Source organism: Triturus cristatus, chromosome 8, assembly GCF_964204655.1.
Source record: "Triturus cristatus chromosome 8, aTriCri1.1, whole genome shotgun sequence".
NCBI classification, from domain to species: Eukaryota; Metazoa; Chordata; class Amphibia; order Caudata; family Salamandridae; genus Triturus; species Triturus cristatus.
In genome coordinates this window covers 1,631,178,777-1,631,197,356 of record NC_140591.1, presented here as the reverse complement: position 1 = coordinate 1,631,197,356, position 18,580 = coordinate 1,631,178,777, and the positions used below count along the sequence as shown (strand labels likewise).

The 18,580-nt window shown below is 43.2% G+C and overlaps 1 protein-coding gene across 1 annotated transcript in view; it reads right to left on the bottom strand.

The window, feature by feature from the left end:
* LOC146808461 (transient receptor potential cation channel subfamily M member 2-like) overlaps positions 1 to 18,580 on the bottom strand; it is a 3,976,112-nt gene that overhangs the window by 1,936,274 nt on the left and 2,021,258 nt on the right. The gene's annotated exons all lie outside the window — the stretch shown is intronic.

Sequence of the window (18,580 nt, the reverse complement as noted above, 5' to 3'; positions counted from 1 at the left end):
ACCCACCACGTCATACACGCATATGACGCATCGCGGCAGTCCGCAAGCGTTGCATTACGTACATTGTACGTGTCGCGTATAGGCTGGGAGTCGCGTACCGATCGCATTGCAATCGCGCATTAAACACGTACCCAACGCATACCGTGCGCGGATGCTTTCGCGTAGGGATCGAGAACGGTGCGCATAGGGTGCGCGGATCCAAAAAAAATGGAGAAAAAGAAAATAAAACAAAGTTTTGAAAATATACTTTAAAAAAAAGTTTTAAAAATATATTTTTTAAAAATTTAAAAACCCAATAAAAACCATTAATATTTTTTAATTTTGAAAAGAATTAATTAAAAAAATAAGTTAAAAAAATGGTGATAAAAAAGTATTTTTAAAAAAACATAATTAAAGAAATTGACACACTGAATTTGAAAAATATAGAAATCCAATCAAAATTATTAAATGTGATATCTTTAGAGATAAGTTATAGATAGGAATTAGTATTTAAAAAACCTTTGAAATTCACTGAAAGAACCATAGGTTTCATGCACGTTATAGTTAGGAATTGGCATTTAAAAAACCTTTGAAATTCACTGAAAAAACCAAAGGTTTCAGGGGTGTTATAGTTAGGAATTGGCATTTAAAAAACCTTAGAAATTCACTGAAAAAACCATAGGTTTCAGGGGTCTTATAGTTAGCTGGACATTTCCCTCGTACAAAACCCTAGAAATTCCCCTGTTATAGTTAGTTCAGCTAACTATAACTCGCGCCCCCGCAATGCACTGCTGATGACGTCACATATTACATCACTCATGACATGGTCAGTGACATCACTGATGACATCACTGATGACATCTCAAATGACATCACTGATGACATCATCCATGTGATAAATTAGTGCATCTTCTCACACCCTAATATAACCTTTAATACACCGACTCAAAATTTCAGACGGCCATTTTGAAAACCATAGATACTCCAATACCAATAACTACATACCCACTCATTAACTCTTAGGTCTACATACACCTCCACTCATTCACCTGTACAGTCACTCATACTTACAGTCACTCCGTACAAGACTATCATATGCATTTATACACCTATATAGACACTCACACACCGCCAATCATCCATGGAGGTACTGACACACCTAGTCAGTCGTGCAAGTAATTAAACACAGTCCAATTTACTCACCTATACAGTTAAAATTCACTCAAGTTCACTTACTCATAAAAATAGTACCACATTCTTACGCTCTTTTACAATCATTGATACAAGCACACACTCATCCATACAGCCACTCTCACAATCACACACTCTTACATATACCCACTTATATACTCTTACATACATATATACTGCCTTTCACATATGTAGTTAGTCACACATGTACCACTGAGATATACATTCAATCCCTAACACACCCATACATACACTCACCCAACCATACAGTTCATCACAGATGCACTCTTAAAACCATTCACCCATAGAATCTCCCACTCACACATCTATGCATAGAGTCACACACACCCTACCCACACAAACACTCAGGCACCCATACAGATACTCAGACAACCAATCAATAACCCATATAGACACTCATATAGCTATTCACAAAATCATGCAGCCACTTATACACCTACACACAGACACATACAGACATTCACACAGTTTAGTCACTAGTCTGCAGTAAGATACATTTAATGACTCACTTATAGAGTCAGTTACACACCTAGAAAATCATCCATTCGCACACTTGTACACCCACTCATTCTTCAACAGGCCTTTCCCTATATATATTAAACATATTAAAACTTTACAGAAACACAGACTCACTGGATGACGCCATCAGTGATGTCATCAGTGATGTCATCAGTGATGTCATTTGAGATGTCATCAGTGATGTCATCAGTGATGTCACTGACCATGTCATGAGTGATGTAATATGTGACATCATCAGCAGTGCATTGCGGGGGCGCGAGTTATAGTTAGCTGAACTAACTATAACAGGGGAATTTCTAGGGTTTTGTACGAGGGAAATGTCCAGCTAACTATAACGCCCCTGAAACCTATGGTTTCTTCAGTGAATTTCTAAGGTTTTTTAAATGCCAATTCCTAACTATAACGCCCCTGAAACCTTTGGTTTTTTCAGTGAATATATATAATGTATATATATATATATATTCACTGAAAAAACCATAGGTTTCACACACGTTATAGTTAGGAATTAGCATTTAAAAAACCTTGCAAATTCACTTAAAAAACCATAGGTTTCACACATGTTATAGTTAGCTGTACATTTCACTCGTAAAAAACCAATGAAATTCCACGTTATAGTTAGATCAGGTAACTATAACTTGCGCGCCCACAATAAACTGCTGATGACGTCACATATTACATCACTCATGACATGGTCAGTGACATCACTCATCACATCAATGATGACATCTGAAATGACACATTGTGGATTGCGGTCGCGCAAGTTATAGTTACCTGATTTAACTATAACGTGGAATTTCATTGGTTTTTTACGAGTGAAATGTACAGCTAACTATAACATGTGTGAAACCTATGGTTTTTTAAGTGAATTTGCAAGGTTTTTTAAATGCTAATTCCTAACTATAACGTGTGTGAAACCTATGGTTTTTTCAGTGAATTTGTACGGTTTTTTAAATGCTAAGTTATGTATTTATTTTTTATTTTTTTTTCTGATTTTTCACCGTGCGCACACCCTGATAATATATATATATAATATATATATATTATCTACTGGCGGTCGCCAGTAGATAGTTATAGTTAGGACCGTGTTTCCATAGGAAATCCGCAACATTCTATTTGGAATAACTTTGGCGCCGGTTGACGAATCCTCGAGAAAGTTTCAAAATAGGTGGGGCGCTCTGCTCCGCTCCTACCCTGAAAGTCTCGGGGGGATTTGTCAAGCGGGGGCTGAGAAAAAAGGGGGGTCCCAAAACGCGTTTTCCCCATGCAATTTTCCATAGGGACCTTTAGTCCAAGGTACAGCCCGAACGGCGGAACAGAATTACTTGAAATTTGGCAGAGAGGTAGTGCTCAGGTCAGGGATGTGCCTTTTGCAGGTCTGGTGTCAATCTGTTCAGTAGTTCCTGAGAAAATCAAAAGTAAAATCATATATATATGTGGGCGGAGCCTAACCACACATCTCATCCTGAGGTCTGATTGGCTGTCAGCACTTCATCCAAGAAGTGTTGGCAGCCATCTTGGGACCAATATACATGATAGCACCTCATTAAAAAGCATTGCAGTTAATAGAAGGTTTTAAGACTTTAGTTACATTATAAATCATTTGTTGATGGTACCATACTCATTTTAGGAATTGTGGTATGTTCTAAGGTGATTTCACCATGTGAAAAAGCCTTCTGCTGGGATATCATGATTGAGAGAAAAATATTTGCTCATGCTTTTCCCACAGAGGTTTGGAAGGTGATCTATAAGCTAAACTGAGAGCTTATTTTCTGTAAATTCACATTGTCTTTCTCAGTCATGTGAGAATGAAGTCTGACATTCTCAGTAAAACATGTACATCCAACAAGGGCAGAGACTGTCAGTTGATTCCTTTGTGTTCTACTGCAGCTTCCCAGAGTGTTCCAAAGAACAACTAGAGCGCTAACAGTCCTACTTATGATAAACGTATGGCACACCTGAAGCCATCTTGCTTGGATTAAAGTGGCAACTCTTAAAACATTTAATTTAAAAAGGAACAAAATGAGGGGGTTCATTTTTCCATAAAAAGTATGATTAGTGCTGCAGAAAGAAAAATTAGGGCACATTTTGAGTGACTTCTCAAATCCTCTTCTATTTCATTAAAAGATTCCGACATGTAGACTGAAACATGCACTTTCAATACCAGCAGCAGTTTTCCCTGGTGAGCAGTAGCTTTACTACAGTGATCTAATGAGCAAAAAGAGTGCTAACATTCTGAATTTATGGCAAATGTGTGACACATCTGAATGCCTTCTTGATGGAATCAAAGTAAAAAACTGAAAGTATTTCCTACTGAGGAGACTGCAGTAAATGAGGAAATTAGGAAACTTCATAACAAATAAGTCTCCCAAGATGGCCACCAGAGACAAAAGAGCCCAAATGTAGCCCAAATATCACCCAGATGTAGCCCTAGTATAGCCCAATGACAGAATGTCCCAGAGTGTTCTTAAAAACAACTAGAGCGCTTACTGTCTTCATTATGACAAAAGTATGGCACACCTGAAGCCATCTTGATTGGAATAAACTGGTAACACTTAAAACATTTAATTTAAAAAGGAACACAATGAGGGGGTTCATTTTGCCATAGAAATTATGATTAATGCTGAAGAAAGAAAATGAGGGCACATTTTGAGTGACTTCTCAAATCCTCTTCTATTTCATTAAAAAATTCTGACATGCAGACTGAAACATGCACTTTTAATACCAGGAGCAGACTTCCATGGTGAACAGTAGTTTTACTACAGTGATCTAATGAGCAACTAGAGTGCTAACATTCAGAATTTATGGCAAATGTGTGACATATCTGAATACCTTCATGATGGAATCAAAGTAAAAAACTGAAAGCATTTCCTACTGAGGAGACTGCAGTACATGAGGAAATTAGGAAACTTCATAACAAATAAATCTCCCAAGATGGCCACTGGGGACAAAAGAGCCCAAATGTAGCCCAAAATCAACCAGATGTAGCCCAAATATAGCCCAATGACAGAAGTGTGCAAAACACTTATTATTTTGTGTTTTTGCAGTGTTATATAGTGCAGACTTGTCAGGTATTGGAGTGCTTTACATGAGCATTGGTTACATCACACAAGAACAAATTCATTTTGGTTGTAGACATGGGGAGACTTTAGGGCATATCAACAACAGCCGGCGATAATTATCGCTCAGCGCTCTTAGCGTGAGGATAATTATCGCCGGCTAGCGTGAATTTTTATCGCTGAGATAGCGTGCTATTAGCAACGCTTATCTCAATAGCGATAAAAATCCTCACGCTAACAGGCTAACGTGAGATTATCGCTGGAAACCCAGCGATAATCACACGTTACCTTGTTGATAGGGACAGGCAAACTTAGCCATGATATCCTCCTTCCATAGGATATCATGGCTAAGTCTGAAAATTAGCAGACGTAAAAAAGCAGCGTTAACCGCGGTTAGCGCTGCTTTTTTTGTCTCTAACAGGGTTAGCGACATTCTTGATAATAGGAGAAATGTCGCTTAGCGACATTTCTCCTATTATTTTACTCTGGAACGCCCCCTTTGCATCTAATTAGAGATGCAAGGGGAAGCGTAGAGTAAAAGGGTGCTAACATGCAAATTTTCGTGTTAGCACCCTGTTGTTGATAGGGTGCTAGTTTTATCTCTGCTTTTTTGGCTTTTAAAGCCAAAAAAGCAGAGATAAAGCCCTTGTTGATATGCCCCTAAGTGATTTGACCAGAATCACAGAATGTCGAGCTGAAGCAGAAACTCCAACCTGGTTCCCCAGTTGCAAAGTCTGCAGTTCTGGAAGTAACACCACATCCTCTCCCCAAAGTGCAACATTTAATCAAGTGGTCAACTGGATAAAAAAACATAAAGGTAACAAATAATTTAAAAGTGCTTTGTCGCTATTTGAAAACTCAGAAAATATGTCCTTATTTTAGTCTTTTAGAGCACTAAGCATAATTTTGATGCCAATAAGACTCTCTCATGTATGTAATTTCTAAAGGAAATGCTCTAGGTATTACAGTTTTGATTACATCAAGATGACGACAGGCGTTCCACACTTTTGTAATAAATATAGAATGTTAGCAATCTAGTTGTTCATTAGGATACTGTTGAGAGGCAGAGGCCAGGGGCACGGACTCTGAAAATTGAAGGCAGGTAGGAGGGTGCAAAGGCAACAATTTAACCACACTGAGCAGGCAGGAAGGGCCGTGGTAGCACAACAGACTATGGAGGGCAGTGGAAAAGGGGGCAGGGGCAACAAACCAACAATACAGGACTTGCAAGAGAGGCTGTGGCAATGTAATAGACCATTGTGGGCAGAAGGAAGAGGCAATGGTAGTACAACCATACATGCCAGCAGACCCGATTCAGCCAGGAAACGTCCAATGTTTTTAAGCTCAAATGGGCTTTATTTGATCTGTCTCCTGTCTACAATGTCCTCTTTTTCAAAGTAACTCAAAGGGGAAAATCAATACCCCAGTTTTTTTTCAAAATCTCCCTCTTACCAAGTTCAAAATGTTTGCAAGTATGGTACATTGGATCATGTAAGGAAATGGGGTAGGGACATGGACTTGGATAACAGAGGACAGGAGGGACATGGAGAGGTGCACCAAACTGACCCTGCAGGGCAGGCATCAGGGTTTGCAGCAGCACAATACACCACACAGGGCATGCGGGACGGGAGTGCAGCACAACAATCCATGGAAAGCAAGAGGGAGGGGACAGGACAATGCAAATGGACAACAGAGAACAGAGAGGCAAGAGGCAATGGTAGCTATCTGACCATAATGGAGAGACAGGAGAGAAAGCTGCAGCATAACAGACCATAAAGGGCAGGAGGGACGGATCAGCGGCATTACAATGGAACAGACAAGCCAGGAGGGAGGGAGTAGGGGTCTGCACATGTAAACAGAGGGCTGGGGGCAAGGGGGCAGGGCAGGAGCAGCTAGATAGCCATGGAGGTCAGGCAGGATGGGCACTAGAAGCAAGACACACCATTAAGAGCAACAGTGAAACTGTGATGGCATACACACAGACCATGGAGGGAAGGTGGGAGGGGTTCAGGGGCAGCTAACTGACCACACAGGGAAGGTGGGAGGGGCCATGGCAGCACAGAAGACCATGCATGGCAAGTGGGAGGGTTAGTGGCAGCACATTGGCTATGATGGGCAAGAAGGAGGGTGCAGGGGCATGCACAAAGGACGATGGAGGATAGAAGGGAGGGTCAGGACCTGTGAACAGACAAGAAAGTTCAGGGGAAGGGGCCTCACAACAGACCGCACGGGGCAGGCAGGAGGAGCAGTTGCAGCACAACAGACCAGGGAGGGCAGAAGGGTGTGGCAGTACAATGGACCATGTAGGACAGGAGGAAGAGGATAGGGGCATGGCATGTGGACAGGCAGGGTGGAGGTGGCAGGGACAGGTTACAGTCATCTGACAATGCTAGGCAGGTGGGAGGGGAGTGGCAGCTCAACAGAACACTCAGAGTAGATAGGAGTGGCAGGTCCATGGAACATGGAGGGCAAAAAGGATGGAGCAGGGGCATGCACAAAGACATCGGAGGGCAGGGGGAAGGAGAATAGGGGCAGCAAGCTAAGCACAGAGTTTAAGCAGGAGGTCAATGATGGGGCATAGAATTGGGCAATGGAGGGCAGGAGGAGTGGACTGGTACATCATACTAAATTGAGGGCAGTGGCAGCATATCAGACCATGCATGGCAGGAGGGAGGAGGCTAGTCCATGGATTCACACAACAGAGGATAGGGAGGAGGGGGATGGGGCAGCAAGCTAACTGTTCAGAGAAGGCGGGTATTAGGAACTTTATTGTTTTTAAAACGTGTGTCTGTGCGAACTACTTAAAATATGAACAAGTATGCAGCATAATCTCACTTTTATTCAGGAAGAAGAGGACGTTTGTGACTGTGACTCCGGGCTCACTTGGCAGAAACACCCCCTGACCCTCCACCCCCTATCGCAAAATGTAATGCCCGTGAAAAGGGTAGGTGAACACAGTGTTATATAGAACATAGTCCTGAGAGCACGATTGAAAATGAAAACTAGATATAGTGCATGGTATAAACTATGCACCAAAAAGTGTGATATAAGATGAACCGGGCGTGAAATATAATATGCAATACATTGTGCGCAATGACAGATTGATTGGAGAGCGCGAGATAGCACAGGCACTAGCGCGTGCTATGCGATATGCGCCTTGAAGTGTAATATGCACAGGGCAGTGTTGTGTAACCTAACTAGTCTCTAAAGTTGTAATATAAAATATGTGCTGGGGAGTGTAACGTTGCATATGCACTGTGACAAAGATATGGATCCCAGATTGTAATATGTATGGCATAGAACTGTGCGTTATAACATAGGCATCGAGGAAGGCACGTTAGATGGGGCAATATAACCCGTGCGAAGACAAGTGTGGCATGACATATTCACGGGGTGGTGTTACAGTGCACATGGGCTAGAGAGTGTCATAGCATATGCACTAGCTAGTGGAATACAACACAGAGGTGTGTGGCACTCAGCAGGCAATGGTGGGTGTAACACAGCATTGGGCTCTGCCAGGAGCGCGCTGTGACTCTCAAGTGATGTTCGTCCCCTTTCCAGAGAGTAAAATAAAAAGTATTACACATCCGGCAGTGGATGTGTGTTTTATTAACCGTGAGGGGGGTTTCTTGCATAGTTTTGGTCGAATTTTTGACGAATCCCCTTTGAATGGCTTGGTGTGCATGTGTATTAAATGTGCCCGTCAATAGCTACCCATGTTTGTATAAATAAACGACAAGGGTGTCTACCGGGATTAGACACGGTAGGGCATCAGACATGTCAGAGCTTCACTAGTGGTGTAAATACATTCCACGTGGATTCATTGTATGCATAGTCGCCTTTTAATGAATATCACGCAAATCGTCATGGTGATAGGTACGTACGGTTTGTCCAGCATGTCCTAGGTGTGTCTATAAATATATATTTTTTAAAAATAATAAAAAACAGTGGCCGGGCTTGGGGACTGGGGTCAAAAAAATATAATTAGGAGACAGGCCTTGGGGGATGGGGTCATCAGGGCCAATAAATTAGAATAAGAAGGGGAACCACACAGCCCCCCTTCTTAAAAAGTTAAAATAAATAAAAGACTGGCATCGTGCCGGAGGCCACGCCCCCTCCTTGCAGCACTCTGCAAACGCACCCCCTGGCGAGTTGTAAGTTGGGGAATTAATTCCTCTTCAATACTGAGGGTCCCTGAGGGCCAACTAGCCCAACAGGCATCTCCAGTATGCGCCAGGGAGCTGCGCTGCAGACAGGTGTTCTGAGGCCAAGCCTCTTTTTACACCTCTCTGCAACGCAGCTCTGTGGCGCTTACTGGAGGTACCTAGTGGTCTAGTTTGACCCTAGGGACCCTTAGGATTCAAGGGGACTTAATCTCTCAACTTAGAACAGCCACAGGGCACGTTTACACAGTGGTGAAGGGAGGGGACGGGGCCTGAGGTGACGTGTGCAAACACGCACTATGGCACGTTTTAAATTGGGGATATAATTTTCCTTCAATACTGAGGGCCCCTGGGGGCTAACTAGCCCACCAAGTGCTTCCAGTAAGCGCCACTGAGCTGCATTGCAGAGAGGTGGTCCAGGCCGTGCCACTTTTTACACCTCTCTGCAACGCAGCTCTGTGGCACTTACTGGAGGTACCTAGTGGGCTAGTTGGACCCTAGGGACCCTCAGGATTCAAATGAACTTAATCTCCCAACTAAAAACGGACACAGGACATGTTTACACAGTGGTGAAGGGAGGGGACGGGGCCTGAGTTAACGTGTGAAAAAACGCCCTGTGGCCTGTTTTAAGAGGTAGTTTTAATCCCCCTGCCCTATTATATACTAGGGGCTTACAGAGGAGGTCATGCTAATCACAGGGGGACCCCAACGCATAAAGTTCCCTAGTGTATGTAGGTGTTTTCACTGTATTCTAAGTGTCTTTTAACATAGCACTGGCTCTAGGACTGGTTAGTCAGACTCAGTTACCACCAGTATCCGTCTGAAAAAGTTGAGGGTACAGGATGATTTTGCAACAAGGCTTCTTTCTGCTCTTCTTTTTGTTCTTTTTGCACGTTATCCTTCTTCCTGCACTTTTCTTCGTCTTTGAGGACTTCTGTTGCTTCTTTCTGCACTTCTCTTTTTTCTTTCTGTGCATTTTTTCTTCTTTCTTCACATGTCCTATCTCTGTAGGCATAGTTAGAAATTGGCATTTAAAAAACCTTTGAAATTCACAGAAAAAAACTATAGGTTTCAGGCACGTTATAGTTAGGAATTAGCATTTAAAACACCTCAGAAATTCACTGAAAAAACCATAGGTTTCAGGGGTGTTATAGTTAGCTGGACTTTTCACTTGTACAAAACCAATGAAATTCCCCCGTTATAGTTAGTTCAGCTAACTATAACTCGCGCGCCCGCAATGCACTGCTGATGACGTCACATATTACATCATTCATGACATGGTCAGTGACATCACTCATGACATCACTGATGACATCTCAAATGACATCACTGATGACATCATCCTTGTGATAGAGTGGCAGACCTCCTCTCACCCTAATATAACCTTTGATACACACATTCAAAAATAGAGACTAAAATTTTCAAAACAATGGACATACCAATACCAGTTACAACAACCTCTTCAATAATTCTAAGATCGACATACGCATCCACTCATTCACCAACAGTCCTATACAGTCACTCATACATGTACTCACTCATCATATGTACTCATACACCTATACATCCTGTTACACAATGCCACTCATCCATAGAGTTACTCACACACATAGTCACTCATGCTAATAAAGAATCAAACATACATTTACTTGCATATACAGTTATACACACACCACCACACTTACTTCTACGGAAACTTACACATATTTAGTCTTTTAAACAATCACTTATAGAAACACATACTTATTCATACAGGAACTCTTTCAATCTCTCACTCTCACATATACTCACTTATATACACCAATAGTCACATATACTAGTTTAAAACATATGTAGTTACTCATAAAGACACTATTGAGACAGTCATTCACTCACTAACACACCCATACACACACTCATCCACCCATACAGTCCTGCACACATGCTGTCTTCAACACATACAAAGAGTGAGTCACTCATTCATGCACCTATGCACTACGTAATACCCCCACCGAACCATGCAGACACTCAGACTGATACTCAAAAAACCAACTAATAACCTATATAGACACCCATGTAGCTACTCACCAACCCATGCAGCCACTTATACACAAAGTGAGAGACTGATACAGATATTTACATATTTAAACATTACTCACTAAGCCATGTATTCACTATGATACACTTAATCAGTCAGTTACACAATAAATTTTTCAAAAACAAATCATCCATTTAGACACTTATATACCCATTTATTCTTCCATCGACCTTGAGATATACATATATAAAACATATTTAATTTTCAGAAAAACACACATTCACTCGATGATGTCATCAGTGATGTCATTTGAGATGTCATCAGTGATGTCATGAGTGATGTCACTGACCATGTCATGAGTGATGTAATATGTGACGTCATCAGCAGTGCATTGCGGGCGCGCGAGTTATAGTTAGCTGAACTAACTATAACGGGGGAATTTCATTGGTTTTGTACAAGTGAAAAGTCCAGATAACTATAACACCCCTGAAACCTATGGTTTTTTCAGTGAATATATATATATATATTTATATATCTCCAATAATCCAAATCACCACAGTGAAAAGATGACGACGCCATGTCTTGCTGAATATCAAAATTTAATCGTCAGCTGCTGGACGCGTTTCGCCTGTCCTGCAGGCTTGTTCACCAGCAGTTTACAATAAATTTCACCACCATTTTGAACACAGAAGAGCCATGTCACATGACTAAAACTACCGACATAGTGTATTGGAAGACAGACTGGTAGTTTATACATTTATAGATGAATGATCAAGGTTGTAGACTTTGTTCTGCATATCGGAAAAAGATTATCAATGACACTCAGTGTATGCAGAAAAAAGTCTACAACCTTGATCACTTGCGCATTGGAAAAGATACCAGCTGCTTTTTCTTTTTTCTTTTTATAAAAAAGAATAAGAATACAAATATTTTTTTGAATAAAAGGAGCTAAATGGTATAGCAGGGAAAATAATTACTGAATTATAAATTGTAATCTTATTGCATTTGCAGTACTCTAGGCGGTCTTATAATGCATTCATTCATCTATAAATGTATAAACTACCAGTCTGTCTTCCAATACACTATGTCGGTAGTTTTAGTCATGTGACATGGCTCTTCTGTGTTCAAAATGGTGGTGAACTTTATTGTAAACTGTTGGTGAACAAGCCTGCAGGACAGGCGAAACGCGTCCAGCAGCTGACGATTAAATTTTGATATTCAGCAAGACATGGCGTCGTCATCTTTTCACTGTGGTGATTTGGATTATTGGAGATATTAACGGATCTCGCCTGGTTGATCCGTACGGACGACGCGCCCTTCGTTCAGGAGCAGCGGCAGTTGGAGCTAGGCATTCAAACCGTGCTTATATATATATATATATATATATCAAGACCAAACTCCCTTGCAAAAAGAAGTTCGAGCACACACGGGTCACCAAGAAAAATGCTCATTTATTTTGGCATACGGCATGATGCGTTTCGTCATGAAACTGACTTCCTCAGATGCCGCCAAACTAGTCAGTACTTTCCAAACCCACATTTAAAGCACCATGCCCCGCTGCGATTGGTTGGGACATGATGACAGGCTAGCGAGGGGAGTGTCCCGAACTCGGAGCTCCAAGTCCGTATGGAGCAGAAACGTCAGTGCTTCCCCAGTGGGCGGTCTCTGCTCCTTCTCCACGCCCCGCCTGGATCTCCTTGCGGGTTGCGAACAGCTCTCCGGGACCCTCACCCCACCGCTTGCATCCCACATTTGGCTGAAGGATCCCACTTCAGTAAGTAGATTCCCATTGTGCAATAACAGTGCTGGTTTACGGGATACAGTGGTGGTTCGGCGTTTCCAGAAAGTTTTTAGATTCCCAAAAGTTTGCCACTGGTCCGCCGAACAGCTTCTGGGGTGGGCGCTCAATGGTGCTGTGACCGCACCAAAATACCAAGACCAAACTCCCTTGCAAAAAGAAGTTCGAGCACACACGGGTCACCAAGAAAAATGCTCATTTATTTTGGCATACGGCATGACGCGTTTCGTCATGAAACTGACTTCCTCAGATGCCGCCAAACTAGTCAGTACTTTCCAAATCCACATTTAAAGCACCATGCCCCGCTGCGATTGGTTGGGACATGATGACAGGCTAGCGAGCGGAGTGTCCCGAACTCGGAGCTCCGAGTCCGTATGGAGCAGAAACATCAGCGTCAGTGCTTTCCCAGTGGGCGGTCTCTGCTCCTTCTCCACGCCCCGCCTGGATCTCCTTGCGGGTTGCGAACAGCTCTCCGGGACCCTCACCCCACCGCTTGCATCCCACATTTGGCTGATATATATATACATATATTTTGCCACAAGGTTGCCCTCAAAGGGATGTCACGCACCTCAGGGTATCCGCACACTGCACCTCAGGCGGCAACACCAACAGCATGCCACACGCGTTTACTGAGCCATACGCGTTTCGAGCTACTCAAGCTCTTGATCACTGGCAGGAAATGAGGCAAGAAGCGGACCTTGTAGAACGTGCTTTTAATTAAATGTAATGTAAGTCCCGCCCCAGTGGGCGTATGTAAGGTCCCGCCCCAGTGGGCGTCATCACTGGCATTCTGGATGATGTAGTCCCAATACTGCCATGTTCTCTCACCAAGTGGCTAGCCTGCTTCTGCCTCAATAAAAAATACAAATCCATCAGGGTAAAGGCGTGCCGGCACCCCCATCAGTGCTGCCAAGTCTTCCTGAAGTTCAAGGCCCCTTTGGTCCCCGACGGTGCTTGAAATAAAAACACCAGGGAACGCCTATCAAGCGTCAGGACATCACCGCAGCCGGACCAGCCGCATAACATTTTGCCACAAGGTTGCCCTCAAAGGGATGTCACGCACCTCAGGGTATCCGCACACTGCACCTCAGGCGGCAACACCAACAGCATGCCACGCGCGTTTACTGAGCCATACGCGTTTCGAGCTACTCAAGCTCTTGATCACTGGCAACAAATGAGGCAAGAAGCGGACCTTGTAGAACGTGCTTTTAATTAAATGTAATGTAAGTCCCGCCCCAGTGGGCGTATGTAAGGTCCCGCCCCAGTGGGCGTCATCACTGGCATTCTGGATGATGTAGTCCCAATACTGACATGTTCTCTCACCAAGTGGCTAGCCTGCTTCTGCCTCAATAAAAAATACAAATCCATCAGGGTAAAGGCGTGCCGGCACCCCCGTCAGTGCTGCCAAGTCTTCCTGAAGTTCAAGGCCCCTTTGGTCCCCGACGGTGCTTGAAATACAAACACCAGGGAACGCTTATCAAGCGTCAGGACATCACCGCGGCCGGACCAGCCGCATAACATTTTGCCACAAGGTTGCAAGACTTGGCAGCACTGACGGGGGTGCCGGCACGCCTTTACCCTGATGGATTTGTATTTTTTATTGAGGCAGAAGCAGGCTAGCCACTTGGTAAGAGAACCTGGCAGTATTGGGACTACATCATCCAGAATGCCACTGATGACGCCCACTGGGGCGGGACCTTACATACGCCCACTGGGGCGGGACTTACATTACATTTAATTAAAAGCACGTTCTACAAGGTCCGCTTCTTGCCTCATTTCCTGCCAGTGATCAAGAGCTTGAGTAGCTCGAAACGCGTATGGCTCAGTAAACGCGTGTGGCATGCTGTTGGTGTTGCCGCCTGAGGTGCCGTGTGCGGATACCCTGAGGTGCGTGACATCCCTTTGAGGGCAACCTTGTGGCAAAATGTTATGCGGCTGGTCCGGCCGCGGTGATGTCCTGACGCTTGATAGGCGTTCCCTGGTGTTTGTATTTCAAGCACCGTCGGGGACCAAAGGGGCCTTGAACTTCAGGAAGACTTGGCAGCACTGACGGGGGTGCCGGCACGCCTTTACCCTGATGGATTTGTATTTTTTATTGAGGCAGAAGCAGGCTAGCCACTTGGTGAGAGAACATGTCAGTATTGGGACTACATCATCCAGAATGCCAGTGATGACGCCCACTGGGGCGGGACCTTACATACGCCCACTGGGGCGGGACTTACATTACATTTAATTAAAAGCACGTTCTACAAGGTCCGCTTCTTGCCTCATTTCCTGCCAGTGATCAAGAGCTTGAGTAGCTCGAAACGCGTATGGCTCAGTAAACGCGTGTGGCATGCTGTTGGTGTTGCCGCCTGAGGTGCAGTGTGCGGATACCCTGAGGTGCGTGACATCCCTTTGAGGGCAACCTTGTGGCAATATATATATATATATATATATATATATATATATATATATATATATATATTCCCTGAAAAAACCATAGGTTTCACACACGTTATAGTTAGCTGGACATTTCTCTCGTAAAAAACCATTGAAATTGCCCCGTTATAGTTAGTTCAGCTAACTATAACTCGCGCACCCGCAATCCACTGCTGATGACGTCACATATTACATCACTCATGACATGGTCAGTGACACCACTCATGACATCACTCATGACATCTCAAATGACATAACTGATGACATCACTGATGACATCATCCTTTGAGTATGTGTTTCTGAACAATTTTAATATGTGTAATATATATAGGGAAAGGCCTGTTTTAGAATGAGTGGCTGTACAAGTGTGTAAATGGAATATTTTCTTTGGTGCGTAACTGACTCTATAAGTGAGTCATTAAATGTATCTTCCTGCAGACTAGTGACTAATCTGTGTGAATGTCTGTATGTTTCTGTTTGTTGGTGTATAAGTGGCTGCATGGTTTTGTGAATAGCTATATGAGTGTCTATATGGGTTATCGATTGGTTGTCTGAGTATCTGTATGGGTGCCTGTGTGTTAGTGTGGGTAGGCTGTGTGTGACTCTGTTCATAGATATGTAAGTGGGTGATTCTATGGGTGCATGGTTTTAAGAGTGCATCTGTGATGGACTGTATGGTTGAGCGAGTGTATGTTTGGGTGTGTTAGGGATTGAATGTATATCTCAGTGGCACATTTGTGACTAACTACATATGTGAAAGGCAGTATATATGTGTGTAAGAGTATATAAGTGGCTGGATGTGAGAATGTGTGATTGTGACAGTGACTGTATGGATGAGAGTGTGCTTTTGTCAATGATTCTAATAGAGCATAAAAATGTGATACTATTTTTGTGAGCAAGGGAACTTGAGTGTGTATAACTGCATAGGTGAGTAAATGGCAGTGTAATTATTTGTATGACTGACTAGGTGTGAGAGTACCTCTATGGATGATTGGTAGTGTGTGAGTGTCTATATAGGTGTGTGTATAAATTCATATGATACTTTTTTATGGAGTAACTGTAACTATGAGTGACTTTACAGGTGAGTGTGTGGAGGTGTATGAAGACCTAAAAGTTAATATGTGGGTTGCAGTTATTGGTATTGCATTATTTATGGATATGAGAATGGAACTCTCTAATTTTGATTTGGTATATCAAAGGTTTTATAAGGGTGTGAGAAGATGTGGTAATAAATCACATTGATGACTTCATCAGTGATGTCATCAGTGATGTCATTTGAGATGTCATCAGTGATGTCATGAGTGATGTCACTGACCATGTCATGAGTGATGTAATATGTGACGTCATCAGCAGTGGATTGCGGGTGCGCGAGTTATAGTTAGCTGAACTAACTATAACGGGGCAATTTCAATGGTTTTTTACGAGAGAAATGTCCAGCTAACTATAACGTGTGTGAAACCTATGGTTTTTTCAGGGAATTTGCAAGGTTTTTTAAATGCTAATTCCTAACTATAACGTGTGTGAAACCTATGGTTTTTTCAGTGAATATATATATATATATATATATATATATATCTCAAAAAGTCCTAGCCCGTCACTGCTATCAATGGGACTTCCCAGGTGCGGACCACAGCACACAGAAGAAATGTGGCAACTCCAAATCCTGTATTTCAGGTGCAGCAATTTATTTCAAATTGTGAAGACTTATGCATCGTGCCTGCCATGACGCGTTTCAATCGCAAACTGCGATCTTGATCAAATGACTTGCCAAATGGCAGATACTCATTTAAATGAAAAGTATGCACTATCAGATGTTAAAAATGGCCCAATTGGTTAGTGAACATTAAAAACAGACTATTGGACGCATGCAAATATTCATTATATGTCTCCTAAGCTATACATGTGAATATACAAATGATGTATAAAAACAGTATTAAAAGAGAAAATATTAATAATCAAATGCCACATCTAAAAGCGCTCAATTGGCTACCGTACGAGGCAAGAATACAATTCAAGATTGCATGTATCACTCACAAGGCAATACACCACCAAACTCCACGTTACCTGGCCCAGAAAATCACATTATCGGGAGGCAGTAGACCCTCCAGAGGATCTAAAGATTTTTTGCTAAAACCAGCATTCTTCCGTAGGAAGAGATCATACAACAGAGCGTTCACGGGAGCGGCACCAGGGATCTGGAATTCGCTACCACAGAATATTAGGAGAATCACTTATGGTCCACGATTCAAAAAGGAGACCAAGGCCTTTCTGATGGGTAAATTTCTCCCATACCTAATTCTAGGCTACAATAAGACTATTCTGAACAATATTCCTCGAACAATATATATCTGTTTTATAGTAGCAATATTATAACCATCGTAGACAGTTAGGATATCAGGAATTTACCTATTTTTGTTCAGAAGAATGTGTATAACATATTTTAATTTTACCAAATGATTTCCTTATTCTTCAATACGTGGCAGATTGGACATTGGTTAACATCTGACATACAATTGAACACTTTTTCACGCTTATCTGTAAAGAAATTAATATCCTCTGATTGTAAAGGGGTGTTGATGTAAAGCACTCTGACACTCAATTTCTTGGGTCTTGTATACGTTATAGAAAACACTGACTAAATAAATAAAAAAAAATAGATAGTAAACAGATTGAATGCTGTTGGTCCAACCCTGCGCACACAGCAGGAAATTAGGAAGAGGTGGAACGACCTCAGGTTGAAGATACGTACCTGGTTCAATAACCACCATATGGACACCCAAAGGAATGGCGGTGGCTCTCCAAGCGCCCCATTACAATTCTTTCCCTGCGAGGAGAAGGTCTTGGCCATCCTGCATTTTGAGCTCTTGACACTTACCTGCCCTTTGATTGGACCTGCCACCGGACTGCTGCTGTTTCTTTCTTCACCCTCTGCCCTTTGGAAAAGCCACAGCAACTCGCCGGACCCGCTCCGCGGGTCCCGCAGCACATGTGACATCAGCGGGAGCTGCTGTCGGGAGAGGGGCGGTCTCTTGTGCTAGGACTTGGGGCGTGTTGTTGCTGGCAGGGCTGCGAGCACGTTAGCAGGGACTCCATCGCCCAGGAGTCCCTGCGAGCCCAATCTGCTTCACCTGGGCTGCTCTCCCTGCTGGCCCCGCCCCCCCACCCACGGAGTAAAAACAGGCTCCAGGACTTTGTTCGTGGGACGCTTACCTGCCCTTTGATTGGACCTGCCACCGGACTGCTGCTGTTTCTTTCTTCACCCTCTGCCCTTTGGAAAAGCCACAGCAACTCGCCGGACCCGCTCCGTGGGTACCACAGCGCGTGTGACATCAGCGGGAGCTGCTGTCGGGAGAGGGGCGGTCTCTTGTGCTAGGACTTGGGGCGTGTTGTTGCTGGCAGGGCTGCGAGCACGTTA